General features: G+C 40.2%; 1 protein-coding gene across 1 annotated transcript in view; it reads right to left on the minus strand.

The window, feature by feature from the left end:
• Nucleotides 1-17662, minus strand: part of snd1 (staphylococcal nuclease and tudor domain containing 1) — a 778779-nt gene that overhangs the window by 170467 nt on the left and 590650 nt on the right. The gene's annotated exons all lie outside the window — the stretch shown is intronic.

A 17662-nucleotide genomic window follows, 5' to 3' on the forward strand; every position in this document is an offset into this window, starting at 1 on the left:
ATTTTCTGGCAGATCATTTGAGAACCGTGGTTACTTGGTCTTCTGCAACTGCAAAGAGTTTCTTTCCTTTTACCCTCACCAAATATTTCATGGTTTTGAACATCTCTCTTAAATCTCTTCTTACCTTTTCTGCTCGAACAGCAGTTTTGATTCCCAAAGCCCAACAATCCACAACAATCTTAATATAGGCTCACTAATGAAAAATGACCATTTGACTGAGCTAGCAATTGTGGAACCACATACCCAGCAAGAACATGTACCTTCAGGAAAGAAAACAAAATAAAACAGGGAGCAATCTGACAGGAAAGACAGTCGTAGATAAAGAGCACAGTTGTCACCCGAAGGTAATTATGTCACCTTGAACCAAAGGAATCGTGACTGTCCACTTTTGGTTGCAGTAAAATGTTCCAAAGTAATAATGTGTGAAGCTATCGATGGTTTCTGGAAGTGAGGTGGGAGGCAGCAAGTGTAGCTGGAATGGGCTCTGTGCGAAGGGAATTGACAATTTTAATGGAAGGTCACAGGGCACAGCTGGAGATTAAATTACAATCGGCTGGTGAAATTCTCTGCTGCCTGCTTATGATCGAAACGACTGGCCATGAAATACTACATTATTGGTGAAGAATTTACAGAGAAAGAAAAAGAATGAACCCTCCCTTGCTCAAATCATTTTATGTATTTCGCACATCAAAGAAGATCAATACAAGAGCTCTCCTAATTCCTCAATATATTCTTTTCAATTGTAATCATTGCAAACACAATCAAAAGTGGTGCATGCGACACTGAGCTGATTTTTGAGGAAATAAATCATTATCTTCCTTACTGAGCTGACGTCCCTGCTCAATTATCCATGAATACCAGACCCACCAGCAATTCTCGTCTTAAGAAGAAATGCTGTTTATCAGAAACATATGTTTGAAAATATCAGCAGTCAACTCCACCACATTATTTTAACCCCCAATGCTTCCTTAGTTAAATATTTGGGATTTAAACACAGGAACACCTAATCTAAGGTGCACCTTACAGAATCGCTACACCATAGTTTTCCTTGGATGCTCCGATTTCATCCCACATTCCAAAACATTGGGCCCTGGCAGTTTAATTAGACACTATAAATTGTCCCTCATCTAAGTGAGGGGTAAAAACTGGGAGAGAATTGATGGGAATGTGGGTAGAAACATAGAAACATAAAAAATAGGTGTAGGAGTAGGCCATTCGGCCCTTCGAGCCTGCACCGCCATTCAATATGATCATGGCTGATCATCCAACTCAGTATCCTGTACCTGCCTTCTCTCCATACCCCCTGATCCCTTTAGCCACAAGGGCCACATCTAACTCCCTGTTAAATACAGCCAATGAACTGGCCTCAACTACCTTCTGTGGCAGAGAATTCCAGAGATTCACCACTCTCTGTGTGAAAAATGTTTTTCTCATCTCGGTCCTAAAAGATTTCCCCCTTATCCTTAAACTGTGACCCCTTGTTCTGGACTTCCCCAACATCGGGAACAATCTTCCTGCATCTAGCCTGTCCAACCCCTTAAGAATTTTGTAAGTTTCTATAAGATCCCCCCTCAATCTTCTAAATTCTAGCGAGTACAAGCCGAGTCTATCCAGTCTTTCTTCATATGAAAGTCCTGACATCCCAGGAATCAGTCTGGTGAACCTTCTCTGTACTCCCTCTATGGCAAGAATGTCTTAGTATAGGGGTAGAATAGAAAAGGTTAGGGTAGGAATAATGTAACATGGGTGTTTGATAATCAGTGCTGACTTGGTGGGCAGAAGTGCCCGCCTCCATGATGCATCTCTCCATAACGTCAAAGGCAGCATCTCGCCAGTATTTTGCCATATACTGTCTGCCAATCCACCCATTATGTGCAAAGAAACTGATCTCAGCTGTGTTCCTAAGACAGTCATAGGGACAAATGGGCTCAATATCCTTCGGCCAGAAGCAACGGGAAAAGAATGGCTTCTTTTTTGGAAAGCCTCTCTGCATATATTGGGGAAGTTCACGACTTGAATGCACTACTTTCCATACCTACAGAATAAAATACACAGGCAAGACTCACTGTGAGCCAAGCGATAATTGTACTCGAGGCAGTGACACTTGGAAAACAGCAGTTCAGAGAAGGTGGGAAAACCAGCATCTGCAGTTCCACCTTACACATTAAATATATTTTGTGTCTGTTTCAAAACAAGATGATTCCAAATTCTGCTTCCAATTTCCGTTTGTCAATAGCTTCAGGTATAACAATAAAAAATACTTAACTCGTGATGCTGCCCACTGATTTTGACATTACACATTCTGAAATTAATTTGTTCTTACTGACAGAAAATTAATTCACACATATACGTAGGTTCTCTCTGCTTCTAACAAATTCAACTACAACACATTTTTAGAAAAGGAATGAGCATGGCACCAGGAAGGAGGGGCGGGAGGATGAAGATGATTGAGGGAGAGAAAAATAATATCACTTTTCTTTACTCATCCAATTTCAATTTTGGCAGATATTTTAATTATTGAGTGCAGCTATTTAATTCAATTGTAGACCATTGCAGACCAAGCTGCCAAATACACACCCGTCTATTGTGGCAAGGCTTGTATGCTACAACGGGCTACAAGGGGAAATTGGGCAGAATTGCTGGTAACAACTCATCCCTCCTGATGAGCTCAGGGCATTCTATGCCTCGGTTTCACCTAAACCCACGGGCACCATCGCGGATGTCAGATCGGACTTCCCGAGAGTGAACCCGCGAAAAGCAACTGGCCTAAATTGAATTCCTGGCTGTATCTCGGAACCTGCATGGACCAACTCTCCCTAGACCAACCCAAGGTTGCTTTAGCAAGACCACTTTCATCCCAGTGCCAGAAAAATATAAGGATGCAAGCCTTAATGACCACTGTCTGGTGGTTCTGACATCCGCCATCATAATGCGCTTCCATAGACTAGTCATGATGTACCTCAGTTCCAATCTTCCAGACAGTCCTGATCCACTGCTAGACAGTCCTGATCCACTGCACTTGCCATCATCCCTGGAACATCCGCATCATTTACATCAGGCTCCTATGCAGCCATATTTTGTAGTAACTTCATTTACAAGTTGCAGATGACACCACTGGAGCAGGCTGGATCTTAAACAATAATGAGACAGAGTCCAGGAAGGAGGTGGAGAGCTTAGTAGTGCGGTTCAAGACACTCCCTCAAATCAAAGGAGTTGGCCATCAATTTCAGGAAGTGGATTGGAATAACTCCCCCAGTCCCTATCAAGGGCGCTGAAGTGTAGGTGGCTGAGGGCTTCAAGTTTCTGGGTGTAAATAGTTTGCAACAATATATCCTCGTCCAACCACTCTGACACTAAGGACAAGAAAGCAATCCAGTCTCTATTTCCTCAAAAGGATAAGGATAAGTCTCTATTTCCTCAAAATGGATAAGACACGTCTCCAATGACTCCTACTAATTTCTTTAGATGCACCATAGAAAGCATCTATCCCGATGCATCACAGCTTGGTATAGCAACTGCTCTGCCCAAGGCTGCAAGAAATTGCAGGGAGTTGCGAATGCAGCCCAGTTGATCCTATTTCTGCTTCTATTTTTAATATATTGTCAACACTCTCTTTGATTGTAAGATGGGATAGAAAGAAAAGTGGAAACTTGGTAGGTAGGCCTTTTGGAGCCCCTGACCAGAATATACTAAAGCCGATTAAAAAATGCATTAACAAAATAATCAAACACCTGCAAAATTAACATTTTATTTTAAATAAGATGTATGAAAACTTAATATAATTTTCTTCTTCCTTCTTCTCCACTAGAACTCATTATTTTTAATGAATATACTCGATAACGAGAACTGAAGTCATGGAGTCTGCACAATTCTGGAATCACGGCTCTTCCTGAGAAGCATTATGATTCTTGGCAGTGATGTGAAACATTTGGGCTTCATCCAGAGCACACTGACTGAACAAGGACTCTTTGAAACAAGAGCATCATCAAGTAGACCCGAGCTCGGTCAAATGTGGGTTATGTGCAAAACAATGAGAATTTTGTGTTGAAGAATAATTAGCACTGTTAGCGTATTAAAGACAATTTACTAAGATGGATTGTTACCAGAAATAACATTTTACTCTCAATCTCATGGAAATACAAATGCGCAAATAGTAAGTGGAGATCCATCCATGTAGTTATATTGTTATAGAATTAATGCAAAGTAAACATTTTTTTAAATAAACAGATGAATTGACGACATACACATGATACAAGGCAGTTGCTAAACACCACTTCCTCATGATATTTTGAGATGGGCAATAAATACTGACCATGTCTATGACATCCAGGTTCCAAAAATGAATAAATATATAAAACCTGAGTACATCTGACATCCAGGTTCCAATAAATCATACAGGCTGGAACTACCTGGTTGGAGTCTCATGCTATGTTGAATTATCAGATCTCGGCTGTGGCAACGAGTGAGGCCACAATTGCTCACACAGAATGATCATTAGGGAGGAAAATATCTACTACTACCATTACTTTTTAATGTCTCCAACCGGCAGGTTTACTTTGTGACCACCAGTTCCCGCTGTGACAATCTCATGGTTGCATCATTTTCGACAATGCAGTGAATAGGGTCAAGGATGGGAAACTTTCAGCACCCATAAAATGTAGCCCAGCAAGTGTTACAGCCATATTTTCCTACCTGATTTAAGCAAATCATCAGGATCCTATAATTGTCACTATACTTAGACACTAAGCAAGAATCAATAAGTCGCCCACTGGTCCTCACCATCCACCAACATTTATGGGCCGGGCAAAAGATGTGCGAGTCTTTAGATTTTAGAGATACAGCATGGAAACAGAACCTTCAGCCCACTGAGTCTGCGCTGAGCTGACCAGCACTATCCTACACACTAGGGACAGTTTACATTTTTTTTTTACCAAAGCCAATTAACCTACAAACCTGTTGTCTTTGGAGTGTGGGAGGAAACCGGAGCACCTGGAGAAAACCTACATGGTCACAGGGAGAACCTACAAGCTCCATACAGACAGCACCTGTAGTCATGATCGAACACGGGTCTCCGACGCTGTAAGGCTGCAACTCTACCAATGTGCCACCCTGACCTTCTTCTTTACTGTCAAGGTAAAATATTTCTGAACACGCCACACCCCAACTCCCAGACTGAGCCATAGTACCTTAATGAATGCAAATATTTGCACATTTTACTCAAACTTTATTTTTAAATGCAAAACTCACAAGAGTTAGTCCCGGACATGAAAATTATTGGATGGAACCGCAAGTAAGCCAGATATAATGTGAATAACTGTCATTCCCAAATACAAGATCTTATTCAAATAGATCAAAGGGAATACAAAGAAAAGGCAATGTATATCAGACGCCGATCGAGATTGGAAGATCACTTAGCCATATAAATATTACATTTGTTTCCTTCAATCAAGAGATTGATATATATTGCAAATACCCAATTAGTGTGGTACTCCATCACTCCAATCCTCAGATCTGCCACTTATTCTGTTAACTTTATATATCTTCTTTAAATATCTTCCCCCGGATATAATACTGGCAGTCCCCAGATTACCCAAGGGTTCCGTTCCTGGGAATTGATGATAAACTGATATCTTTGCAAGTCAGAAGTGTTCATTTTTGTGTCACTTTACATACGTTTCCCGTAATTCTTTCTTTCATTGAATAATCACCCTAACAGAACACATAATTGAAGTAGTGCAATATATACTGTATTCAGTCATTAAATCAGGTAATTTGACTGTCAGATGACTGGTGTTTCAGTGGAAGAGCACAGTGATCGTAATTCCATAAGCGAATGTATGAATCAATGAATGAATGAATGAATTAATGCTTAAGTGTCACATGTGAGAGGTCACAGTGAAATTCTTTGCTTGCATACCTAAATAGTCGCCACGTAAAGAGTGCTTACAAAGTTACTAATTATCCATGCCAGGTCCCCCTTGTTCTCCCACCTCCCCCTCCCTCACAGTGCTGCTCCCATGCCGGGTCCTCCTTTGTTCCTTCCCCCGGCAGCGGCATCCTCACTTCCACGTGGCCCGTCCTTGTCCGTCGGTGGGCACCATCATCGAATGCAGCATCAACCTCTCCACTATCGCAGCCAGGTCCTCTCCGGACGCCTCAGTGGCGCCGACCCAGGCCCCATCCGCGGACTCCGTCGACCCAGGTTCCGTCGGCCGCGGGCTCCATCCTTGGCTTCTCCGCGGCCCAGGAGGCGTCCGCCATTGTGGCCCGCTGGGAGTTTTTAAGATAGTTATGAATAAGGAAACGTCTAAACCTTGGGGGAAGGTGCTAGAATGGCGTAGAGCATTATTAGAATGGAGCAAGGATGAGTAAATTGGGAGCAGTTGCAATTGGGCAAGCACCAGCTGTTGGGGGCAAGAGCCAGCCTGCTGATCAGAGTTCAGGAACGGCCTGGTCCAGTAATTTGGAATGACAAGGATGGTAAGGTAAGGGAAACTTAGATGAGAAAAGAGGTTGGAAGTTTGGTCGAAAAGGAAAAGGAAGCGTACATAGGGTTTAGAAAGATGAAATCGAAACGATCTTTGAGGATAATTAAGCTAGTAGGAAAGAACTTGTGAACAATTAGAAGGGTCAAAAGGGGCCATGAAATGTGTGTGCTCTCGTATTCTATGCTCTATTTGTAACCCAGGAAGCTCCTATAGGTCCTTGACTATTTTTAAAAGCCAAAGTTTATGAAGGTTGATAAAATTCAAAAAGTAATCAAAGGGCGGCACGGTGGCATAGCGGGAGAGCTACTGCCTTACAGCACCAGAGACCCAGGTTCGAACCTGACTACAGGTGCTGTCTGTATAGAGTTTGTCCATTCTGCATGGGTTTCTCTGAGATCTTCGGTTCTTCCCCCCCACCCCACTCCAAAGATGTAGTCTGAAGGTTAATTGGCTTGGTAAAATTGTAAAATTGTCCCCAGTGTATGTAGGTAGCGTGGACTCGGTAAGTTGAAGGGCCTCTTTCCGTGCTGTATCTCTAAACAAAACTAAATAAATGCTGAAAACAGTCAGCAGGCTATGCAGTGCATGTTGAAAAATAACAGGTTTAATGTTTGAAGTAAGTGACCCTGTCAGAAATTAGAAAGTGAGAAAAATAAATACATTTTAAGTTGCAGAGGAGGTGGAGGGAAGGATAGATAGAAAAAACTGAATATCCGTTATACAGTAAGGCCAGGGTTGCCAAAGAGTTAACTTGCAGAGATCTTCACGTCAAATGGGTCAACGAGTGCAGTTGGAGGGTGATAATATAGACAAAGTAGTGCAATGTGCTGCAAATGGCAGAACAGAGAGACATGCCCACAGGCCAGCCGGAACTAATGAAGAATGAAAAACTGAGCCAATACCACAGATGGATGACTTGCAGCAGAAATGGCCAATTGTAACACAGACAGAGAAAATAAATGACCGAGTAAGAGAAATCAATATTGATTGCCGAAATCTGCATCACGCCTACACTGTTGCAGCTCCTGCAAATTCCTCAAATGCTTACCCGTCATCATGCCTTTTAAGGAAGTACCTAAATACTTTATAACCAACATCCCTATTATTGGCATAATAGCCATCGTTTAAATTTAGTAAACTAGTGTATTTGTATTCAGAAGAGAGAATACAACAATACAAATGAGTGCAGTTGGAGGGAGATAATATAGACAAATCCAGGGATGTTCCAGAGATAAGATGTTGGTGAACCATGGCTTGCAAAGTTGCTTTAACCGGACTCAATTATTTTTGTGCATTTGGAACAAGAACAAGCATTTGGACTGTTTCTTCACGTACAAGGGTGCAAGGAAATAGAAAGAGTTCCTCCCATGAGAAAGCCACTTCTTTCTAACCACATCCAGTAAAATTACAAATTGAGTCAACAGCATCAGATGTTGAAGCAAGAATGAAATTTTGAACCACAGAACCAAAGCATAATCTCAACATTTGTAAATGTCTTAAGGTGCACAGATCTTAATCAGCACATATATTTGAAGTCCCTCAGCTTCAAAAGATTGGCAAAATCTACTCTAAACAAAATACAAAAAAAAGCACTTAAAGATGCAGTCAGAGGCAAGATAGATATAGACAAGTGGAAAGATATCCTAGAAAAGAAGGTCTGACGATTTCAAGTTTTAAATAGTTGTTGAAGGAGAGAAATTAGTGCCTAGATACTAGAGCTAAATATGTGCTTATGGGCTGCTGATTTAACTCAACTCTATACATTTGGTTCCGCTAAAATCAATGGAATTAAATGAGTGCATCAAGTAGCCAATTCTCACACACTTAGTGCTAGCAAGCAACCAAAGATAGATTTTTCTCCCATAATTTACAAATTACAAATTAAAAATGTGACATAAATTAAAACAAGACACTAGTCAAGCAAATGTGTACGTTTATCAAAAGGAAACTGGGGCGTCCACAGGAGTGCAAAGCATATTCAAGAATAGCACCAGAGAGACAAGGACATAAATAGGAATATATTCACAGAAGCAGAGAAGATTAAGGAGGGATGTAAATGAAGTGTTCAAAATTATAAAAATGTTTGAGAGCAACCAGCAAAAGATTATTTCCATAGATTGGTGAATCATTTATGAGGAGCATAAATTTAAATCTAGTACTCAAAACATAAAGGGGAAGGTTAGAAGGAATTTCATTCCCACAAAGGATTATTAGACGCAGAATACATTATTGCAAGTGGCTACTTAAGCCAAGTAAATCATGACATTTGAGGGGGAATTAGACGAACAGATGAAACAGAATTCTAAAGGCTATGAAGAAAGGGTATGGAAATGAAATTAAAGCAGCGAGTTCCATTGGGTTTACTGGCAGTATTAACAGGCACAATTGACTAAGGGTCTTATTTTCTCCGATGAAATCTCCATAATATCAAGGTTCAATTTTGAAACATTATTGCTGTCACTTCTTTAAGCAGAAATAATGAGCGAGAAACACAACAAATATTGTAAATCTGATATTGAAAATAAATTCCAGTCCAGTGAAAACTTACTGTGTACTATTGGCTTCTTCCATAGATTTGTCTTCAGTACCGATTTCTTAAACCCAATAAGCTGTTAAAAATTGGTCAGAGATATCTCTTCTCTCGTGCTTTTAAAATAAATCAATGATATTGACAATGTAACATAAAATAGTGCAGGAGGATGCTTGTGCCCATCATAAATGTTTTGGGCCAAAATAGTTGTTAAATGTTATCAGTCAGCATCTGCAGAGAAAAACTAAAATTGTTGTATATACTTTGACAGAACTCAAAAGTAAGACAGACTGAATCGTTGTCATATCTAGAAAATATATTTCAGATTTCATTCTTTGTTAATTCTGATGAAAGATTCCATAGTCAAAACACTAATAAAGAACAAAATGAGTAAGCTCAGTAATTTCATGTAGATTCATATGGAATTACACAACACAAAACAGGCCATGGTGTCCAACTCATCCGTGCCGACTAAGGTGATAATCCAAGCCAATCTAATTCATTTGGCCCTTATCCCTCTGAAACTTTCCAATCCACGTGTCTGTAAATATGGTGGAAGCCAGTCCAATTACAACTTCTTGTGGCAGCTCGTTCCATGTACTCGTCATGTAATTTGCCATCTCTATCTCGTGGGTATCAGGAACAGAAAAACCATGTCCTGTAAACATTGATTCTTTGAAATAATAGAGAACAAAACAAGACCATAGCTGCAACAGGCTATGAAAATTACAGTGCCAGAACACATCTCACTTCTAAGACTGTAATGATCTTATCGTTGGTGACTAATAACTGGCCTATTATTTCTTTATATTACCGTCTCACTGTGCAGATTGGCTAAATTCTCACAACACTCATTCATTTTTTACTCAGCAGCTTTAAAATATCAATAAAGCAAAATCAGATAAAATACCATTTCCATGCCAAGACATTTTGTGCAAGCATCAGGTATTATATATATTTTTGATTACCAGCAACATAGTGCAAATCTATTTTTATTCTGATCAAACAAATAACACTGAAATATGACTAACACTCATCAGAAAGCTGTAGGTTAAAGTTCCACACAAGAGGTTCAGCACATAAGTAACTGACATTTCAGACGTACTGTGAGAATGCTGAACTGTCAGAGGAGCCATTTTTTGGAAATGACTTTAAACTGAATCCCCCTCTGCTCTATCAAGTGCACATATAAATCTGTGTAAACTTTGCAGGGAGTTGATCATAAAAATCTTGGCTAAGGCATCCATGCATTAGCGAGGGAATGGTGCACTATCAATCTTTCGGAGGGAAATAATCCAATCACAGCTTTGTTTAATTTCTTTGGAGGACAGGAAATATCCCAGGATGCTATTTCAAAGAAGAATAGGATAATTCCACTGATGACCTGGCCAATACTTAGTTCTCAAACAACACCACTCCGTGTAAATGATTTCTTACATTCGATTACATACACTGGATATATGGCCAGTCAATGGTGTTATGTTCCACTTGAGCTTTCCCCAGTCTTTCCTCAATGTAAACCCTCTATGCCCTTCTCCTGTCATGTGCTTAACCAACCTCTCTTTCAATCCACCCGTATTATTTGTTTCAATCACTCTGTGAAAGCAAGTTGCTCATTCTCAAGCTCACTGAGTAAAGTAGCATCTTTGGAGTTTTATTGCTGAATTTCTTTGTAGCTATTTACTTTGATGGCAGCTACTTTCCTTCTTTCCCAAAAGTGGTAATTTTCTCTGTGTACCTTTCATAAAATTCTATTAGATTCTATAAGACTCCGCAGCTGCCTTTTCTCCAAAGGGAAGAGAGCCTGTTTATTTTTTCCTGATATACTGTACAGGTCTGGTATTGTTCTTGTTAACCTTCTCTCCAAGAGTCTATATGCTATTTATAAAATGCCACCAGAATTGATTAAAAAGTCATCAAATATGGTCCAAGCAAGATTCACCACAGGTTTTATTACATTTCAATTCTATGCCTTCAAACTAAATCCCAGAGTCTGACATGATTTGTTTAAGACCTGACTACACTTGTGGCACAACAGTAAATGATCGGTCTGTTTGTAATCCAAGATCCCTTTGCTCTTCTACTTTACTTACATTTACATTCTTACTAGTGATATTGCCACCTATCTATTCTTTCAACCAAAATATATCCCCACCCATTGTATGTGTTCATCTTAATTTGCTATTTGCTAAACATTTTCCAATTTAGCCCATGGAGAGGACTTGGAAAATGGCGCTAAATCTGACAACTCAAAAAAGAGGGGGTGCGCTGGGGGGGGGGGGGGGGGGGGGGGGGAAGGGGAGATATCAGTAACCCAAAGAAAGCGCTGTGATGTGGGTGAAGAAGGGCTTGCTGGTGCACCTTACGAGTCGGGAGTGGGGTCGGAAGTCGAGACTCTAAACGGCCGGGGAGACGGTGGGAGCTGGGGATGGGTCGGCAGATCATTCCATTCACATTCAGTTTAAATTTTATATTTGCTTTATTTAAGTTTCTGGCACTCCATTTAGAGACATGGGAGGGATGTCATTAGCAGACCAGGGGTGCTTTGTTGTGTCATTATCATGTGACATCTGTTCATCCAGAAAGACGGATAATCCAGAAAGGCTCTGGAACCGAGGGTGCTGGAAAATCGGTGTTCAACCGGTAATGATATTTGGCTACGTCTTCAGTAATAACTGAATTTTACAACCTCTTTTTCTGAAAATTATTTCCACATATTTGAAGCTAGCTACATCTCTGCGATTGTCTGCAGCAGAAAACACTTTCTGCGATGCAAGGGTTGCCATAGAGACAGGAAAGCGTTTGGTTTCACTGTTATTCACCACCTTCTAGAGAGCATCCTAAAGTCCAGTCTTACCCATTTAATTACCGCGTGCAGAAACTTCCTACGTGCAGTTTGACCACCTTTTCTACTTTACCTTTGAAGTGTCGACAGTGTCACAAGATATTTAATTGTCCTAACAAGACCTTTGAGATGTTCAGAAGTTACAAAAGGCCATGCAATTGAAAGTTATTCCTTACTGATAAAAAATATGGTGACTGACCAGTTAAACTATTAAATTAGACTCGAAATCCTGTTGCCAGTCAGCATTTGCAGACAGGAGAGAAGAAACAAGACAGCTCAACAATTTGCCTACAGGAATTATTGTAGCTTTGGATCATTTTAACCACACATACTGCTCCACTATTAGAACATTAGTGTGACCAACAGAGCAACTATCCTTTTGCGTCAATTAGATGATGGCTGATTTGTTGGTTTGTCTCTATTCTATTTTCCTGCTCGATCTCCATAGCCTTCTATTCACCGGTAATCCAAAAATCTGTTCAGCCTCAAATATATTGAATCACTTAATATCCATAGCCTTCTGGGATGAGAAATTCTTGATATTCATCATCTTCGGAGTAGAAAATTAAAAACCCTGCAAATGCTGGAAGTCTGAAGTTAAAAAAAGCAGACTTTGCGGGAAACACTCAGCAGGCGAGGCAGCATAAATGGAAAGAGAAACAGAGTTTACATCAGGTTGAAGACCCTTCTTTGGGGAAGAAAGCCCTCACCTCAGACTTTAATAGGTATCCTTTTATCTTGAAACAATGTCACCTCATTCCAGTTTCCCAAAATAGGGGAAATATCCGAGCTGCATCTATTCCATCAAGCTCCCTTAGATACTTTCATTTTCAATAAAATTGCCTTTCAGTTTTCTCAACTCCAGAGACTACATGCCAATCTACTCAAATGTTCCCTTTCCATGACAGTCGCTTCATCCATGGATACATCTTGTAACCCTGTTCTGCAATCAGGGCCGGCCTTAGGACGTACAGGGTCTTGGTGAGACCACACCTGGAGTAATCTGAGGAAAGACATTCTTGCCATAGAGGGAGTACAGTATAGGTTCACCAGACTGATTCCTGGGATGTCAGGACTTTCATATGAAGAAAGACTGGATAGACTCGGCTTGTACTCGCTAGAATTTAGAAGATTGAGGGGGGATCTTATAGAAACGTACAAAATTCTTAAGGGGTTGGACAGGCTAGATGCAGGAAGATTGTTCCCGATGTTGGGGAAGTCCAGAACAAGGGGTCACAGTTTAAGGATAAGGGGGAAATCTTTTAGGATTGAGATGAGGAAAACATTTTTCACACAGAGAGTGGTGAATCTCTGGAATTCTCTGCCACAGAAGGTAGTTGAGGTCAGTTCATTGGCTATATTTAAGAGGGAGTTAGATGTGGCCCTTGTGGCTAAATGGATCAGGGGGTATGGAGAGAAGGCAGGTACAGGATACTGAGTTGGATGATCAGCCATGATCATATTGAATGGCGGTGCAGGCTCGAAGTGCCGAATGGCCTACTCCTGCACCTATTTTCTATGTTTCTATGTTTCTATGAGGTGCGGGGCCGAATTGGGAAAATGTTTCGTAGAAATATAAATAATTAATTATAAATGAGTCACATGTCGTGAGTAACATGACAATTTGGGGGAGAGTTCCTTTCACAGCTTGTGGGGAGTCTAGCCAGGGGTAAAGTTGCGAGGAGGGAAGGAGCGATGAGAAGGAGGGGCTCGGGTTCATGCCTGTAACACTCACTCACCGCTGCCACGGCGCTCCGGGCGACACCGCATTGTGGCTGGGGAGGGAAGCAGCTCACGTGGCTACGAGCGGCCTCCATCGCCGGACAGCGGAACCGACTCCCATCTCAGCGCCTTCTGCCGGCCCGCTCACATCTGGCAGTGCTTTCCGTCTGAACAGTGAGGGGACCAGCTCAAGAGCAAAGATCATAGAGCGGAGTGGGTCAGCGGGTGATGGATAACATCACAGCGGGCGGTGGAGCTTACTCTTGTGTTAGCGCTAACAAGGGATCAATTGAGGTTAAGAAATCTTAATGACGCCGCGTGTATTGTATTCAAAGGAACGCAGCGTCATTAATACTTCTTCTAAACACAATTACACATTTACTGAGGAATGCGGATCGATGCATTGATGACGCATTGGATAACGACTTCTTAACTACTGGCTGTTAATGCAACTGCTACAGTCGTTAACACATCGTTTGTGTCTGATAGCCGTACAGCGCTTGTATTCCATGTACAAAACCATGTAAGTTTTGTAAAAAAAAACATATGGCGAATGTATTTTTTAAATCTTTATTTAACAAAGCGAATTTCAGTTTCCATATGAAATACGGAAAATTAACGCGGGGCCCCCCTTGGGCGCTGGGCCCAATTTGGAAAAATCGGTCCAATCGGCCTAGGGCCGGCCCTGTCTGCAATCCTTGCATGATCAATATATCCTTCCTTAGATAAGGAGACAAAGCTATCTGGAGTAGTCCAGTTGTAATGTCACTAAGATTCCTATGTTTCATCTCAACCCCATCAAGCCTTACCATTCGAGCCAATATCTCTTTCTTGGTATATTTACATGCTAACTTTATGTTACTTGTAATAATAATAATAATGGATGGGATTTATATCTCAGAAGAACAGCATTAATTCATTTCTCAAGATAAATTATATTCTGTTTATTTTGCTCTTTCCAGTGAAGTGGACAACCTTCTATTTCTCCACATTATACTCCATGAATATTTCATATGTGAATAGTCATTTAAAACTAGAGCTGTGAAACGTGAAAACGTCAGCCCTTCATATCCTTGCCGGCCATCGAGTATCAATCTATCCTAATCCCACTTACCTGTACTTGGCCCAGAAACCACTTAAATGTTGACTTTTTGTCTTCTTCACTCACAGGCAGCGCAATGATTGCTTGATAGATACCTCTGCTTATACAGTGTCCTTCATAATGTTTGGGACAAAGACCCATCATTTATTTATTTAAATGGGGGGACTATGCATAAACACAACTGTGATTTCTACATGGTGAAACCAAAATGTACAAAAATGACCTTTAATATAATCTGACAATGTGCACTTTAAACACATGTGATTTTTTTTCTATTACAAATCTTAAATTATGGCGTACAGAGGCAAATAAATAAATGATGGGTCTTTGGCCTAAACATTATGGAGGGCACTGTAAATACTTCTGCTACTGGGAGAAGTTTACTACTGTCTACCCTATCTATGTCCCAGCTAATTTTGTACACCTGTATCAAGTCCTCTCTCAGCATTTTGTGCTCCAAGGAAAACAAAGAAAGCTTATCTGGTCTTTCCTCATAATGGTGACACTTCACCCCAGACATCTGTCCCTCATACACTTGAGATATGCTTGAAATATCATTCTCTGTGTATGTCCTACCCTTTCACGATTTCTCAAAATACATCGCTTTGCCTTTATCAAGATTAAATTCCTTCTGCCATTATCCTGCCCAATTTACCAGCTCATCAATACTTTCTGTAGCCTGAGATTATCCTCCTCACTATCCACAACATCACTGACATTGTGTCATGTGCCCACTTTTAATTTGAGTTATTAATGTAGCTAGCAAACTGTTAGAGTCCCAGTACAAATCCTTACGGTAGAAAACTGGTCCAAGGCTCCAAATGCAACCCTCCACCCTCACCTTCTGTCGCCAATAACCAACCCAACTTTGGTGCATATCCCATGGGCTCTCATCCTTTAGACCAGCCTTCCATGTGGAAACTTGTCCAATGCCTTACTGAAGTTCATGTAGGTTATAACCATCAACCACATTGTCCTCATCTACATCAAATTCCCATTTATCCAGTATTTATGCATCCTAAATTCTCAAGCAGCTGACCAAAATTAAAGTGCTTTGATTTTATAAAAATAAGCTCAAAACGTGAATGTTATTTCAAGTGTTATTTTGTCTGAAGACATTTTAAATGTATTTATGCTCACGTAAAGATAGTGCAATTGTAGGCTGATGAGCAGCAGCATCATCTTTGAAGGTGTATAGCATGTACAATGTGGGCCAAAGGGCCTGTTCCTATGTTATACTGCTCTATGTTCCATCATTTGGCACTTTGGTGTTGGTGAGAACAGTCAGTCATTTGATTTTTTGCTGGACTTTACATTAATCTTGTATAGTCTTAAAATATAGAACTGCAGTGTTAAACACTGATACTTAAAAAGGCAAGGAGATGACATGTAGTTTGGCAATTTATTTAAAGAGTGTAGAGAATGTTAGTGGGTACTGCACTGTCATTTTACAGTGCAATTCTCACATAACCAGCAATATTCATGCAACCAGCATCCCCGTTTCTGAGAGTATACTGTGTATATTCAGTAACGTTTGAAAACAAGTAGTCAACCCGGATCTTCCTCCATCAAAGCTACATTGACTACCCCTGATCGGCTTTGCCTTTCTAAGATGCTTTCCCCAGATTGTTTCCATTAACTTCTTTACCACTGGATGTAGGACTTACTGACCTGTAATTCCTTGCTTTATCGCTGCCACCTTTCTTAAATAAAGGAACAAGTTTTGCTGGCATCCCACCAAAAGTTAATGATAATTTGAACATCTCTGTTTGTTTGAAAACCACCTCCACCCTTGCCTCCTATAGCAGCCTGGGATACATCATATCAGGCCCAAAGGATTTATCCACCTTTGAGTCTGCTTTATATCTGGGGGTTTGATCATGATGGTGCTCGAAATGAAATTTTCTCTTTTTCCACAATCTTTATTGCTCTCCCTTCTTTTCAGTTCAATAGGATCCCATTTAAAAAAACACACCTTGAAGAATTTTGAGAGATTTCAGGGTTAAATTCCAATTAACAACTGCAGACAAAAGAAAATGATGTACTGAAATACAAAGTGCCTGGACAACTACTGCCTATACTGAGTAACATTTAGCCAAATTCCAGCTTTTTTTAGGCATCATCATCATTTATCATCTTCCATCAGCACCAATTTAAAAAGAGCAGGCAAATTCTATTCTGTCCAGGTTAATATTAATTTCCCAGCCAACTTCACTTAAAATAGATGTCCTGGTCATTATTATGGTATGGAGTAGCAGTGTGCAAAGTGGTGACAACATTTCCCAGATTGCAAATATCCTAGATTACAGTTAAGCAGTGCAGGGCATGGTGGATGTTATACAGAAATACAAATGTTTCTTCTTCTTTCCACTATAAATCGTTTTGTAGCACCCTCCAAAATATTAAATATCGTGAATGATAAAAATGCCATTCCTACACTTAAAACTAATCCATCTATTTATTAACTCTCCAATAATTATATTTTGTATGTACCAGGCCTTGATACATAATACGATTCTTACCAAATAACACAATAAATACACGTTATGTGACATTCATTTTAAGTAGTGTTTCTTGCTAGTTTCCAATTGGACCTAATTGGGCTTACTCTGATGTATTAAATATGGTTTACTTGATTTATTCAATTTTATTATATACTTCAATGCCTTGTATCAGTTCTACAGTCCAGCTATCTTCAGCTTTCGAAGCGGAATTAACAAGTTAATCTCAAACACAACATAAACTGTCATTGTTCGATAGCACTTCAAGCTTTTACTTGCAGCACATGTTTAAAACATTTTGACGGTCAATGGTGGTTGTGTGTTGAACCAGCACATAATTATTTTCACACAAGCTAAGAACAAACTGTAGACTTTCTCATTGAAGGAGCTTCATCAATCCCATTCACATAATGACATATAAGTGGCACATAAATCAGATCTCAAAGCAATAATAATAAAATAAAATAATAATAA

The sequence above is a fragment of the Amblyraja radiata genome, chromosome 21, assembly GCF_010909765.2.
Source record: "Amblyraja radiata isolate CabotCenter1 chromosome 21, sAmbRad1.1.pri, whole genome shotgun sequence".
NCBI lineage: Eukaryota > Metazoa > Chordata > Chondrichthyes > Rajiformes > Rajidae > Amblyraja > Amblyraja radiata.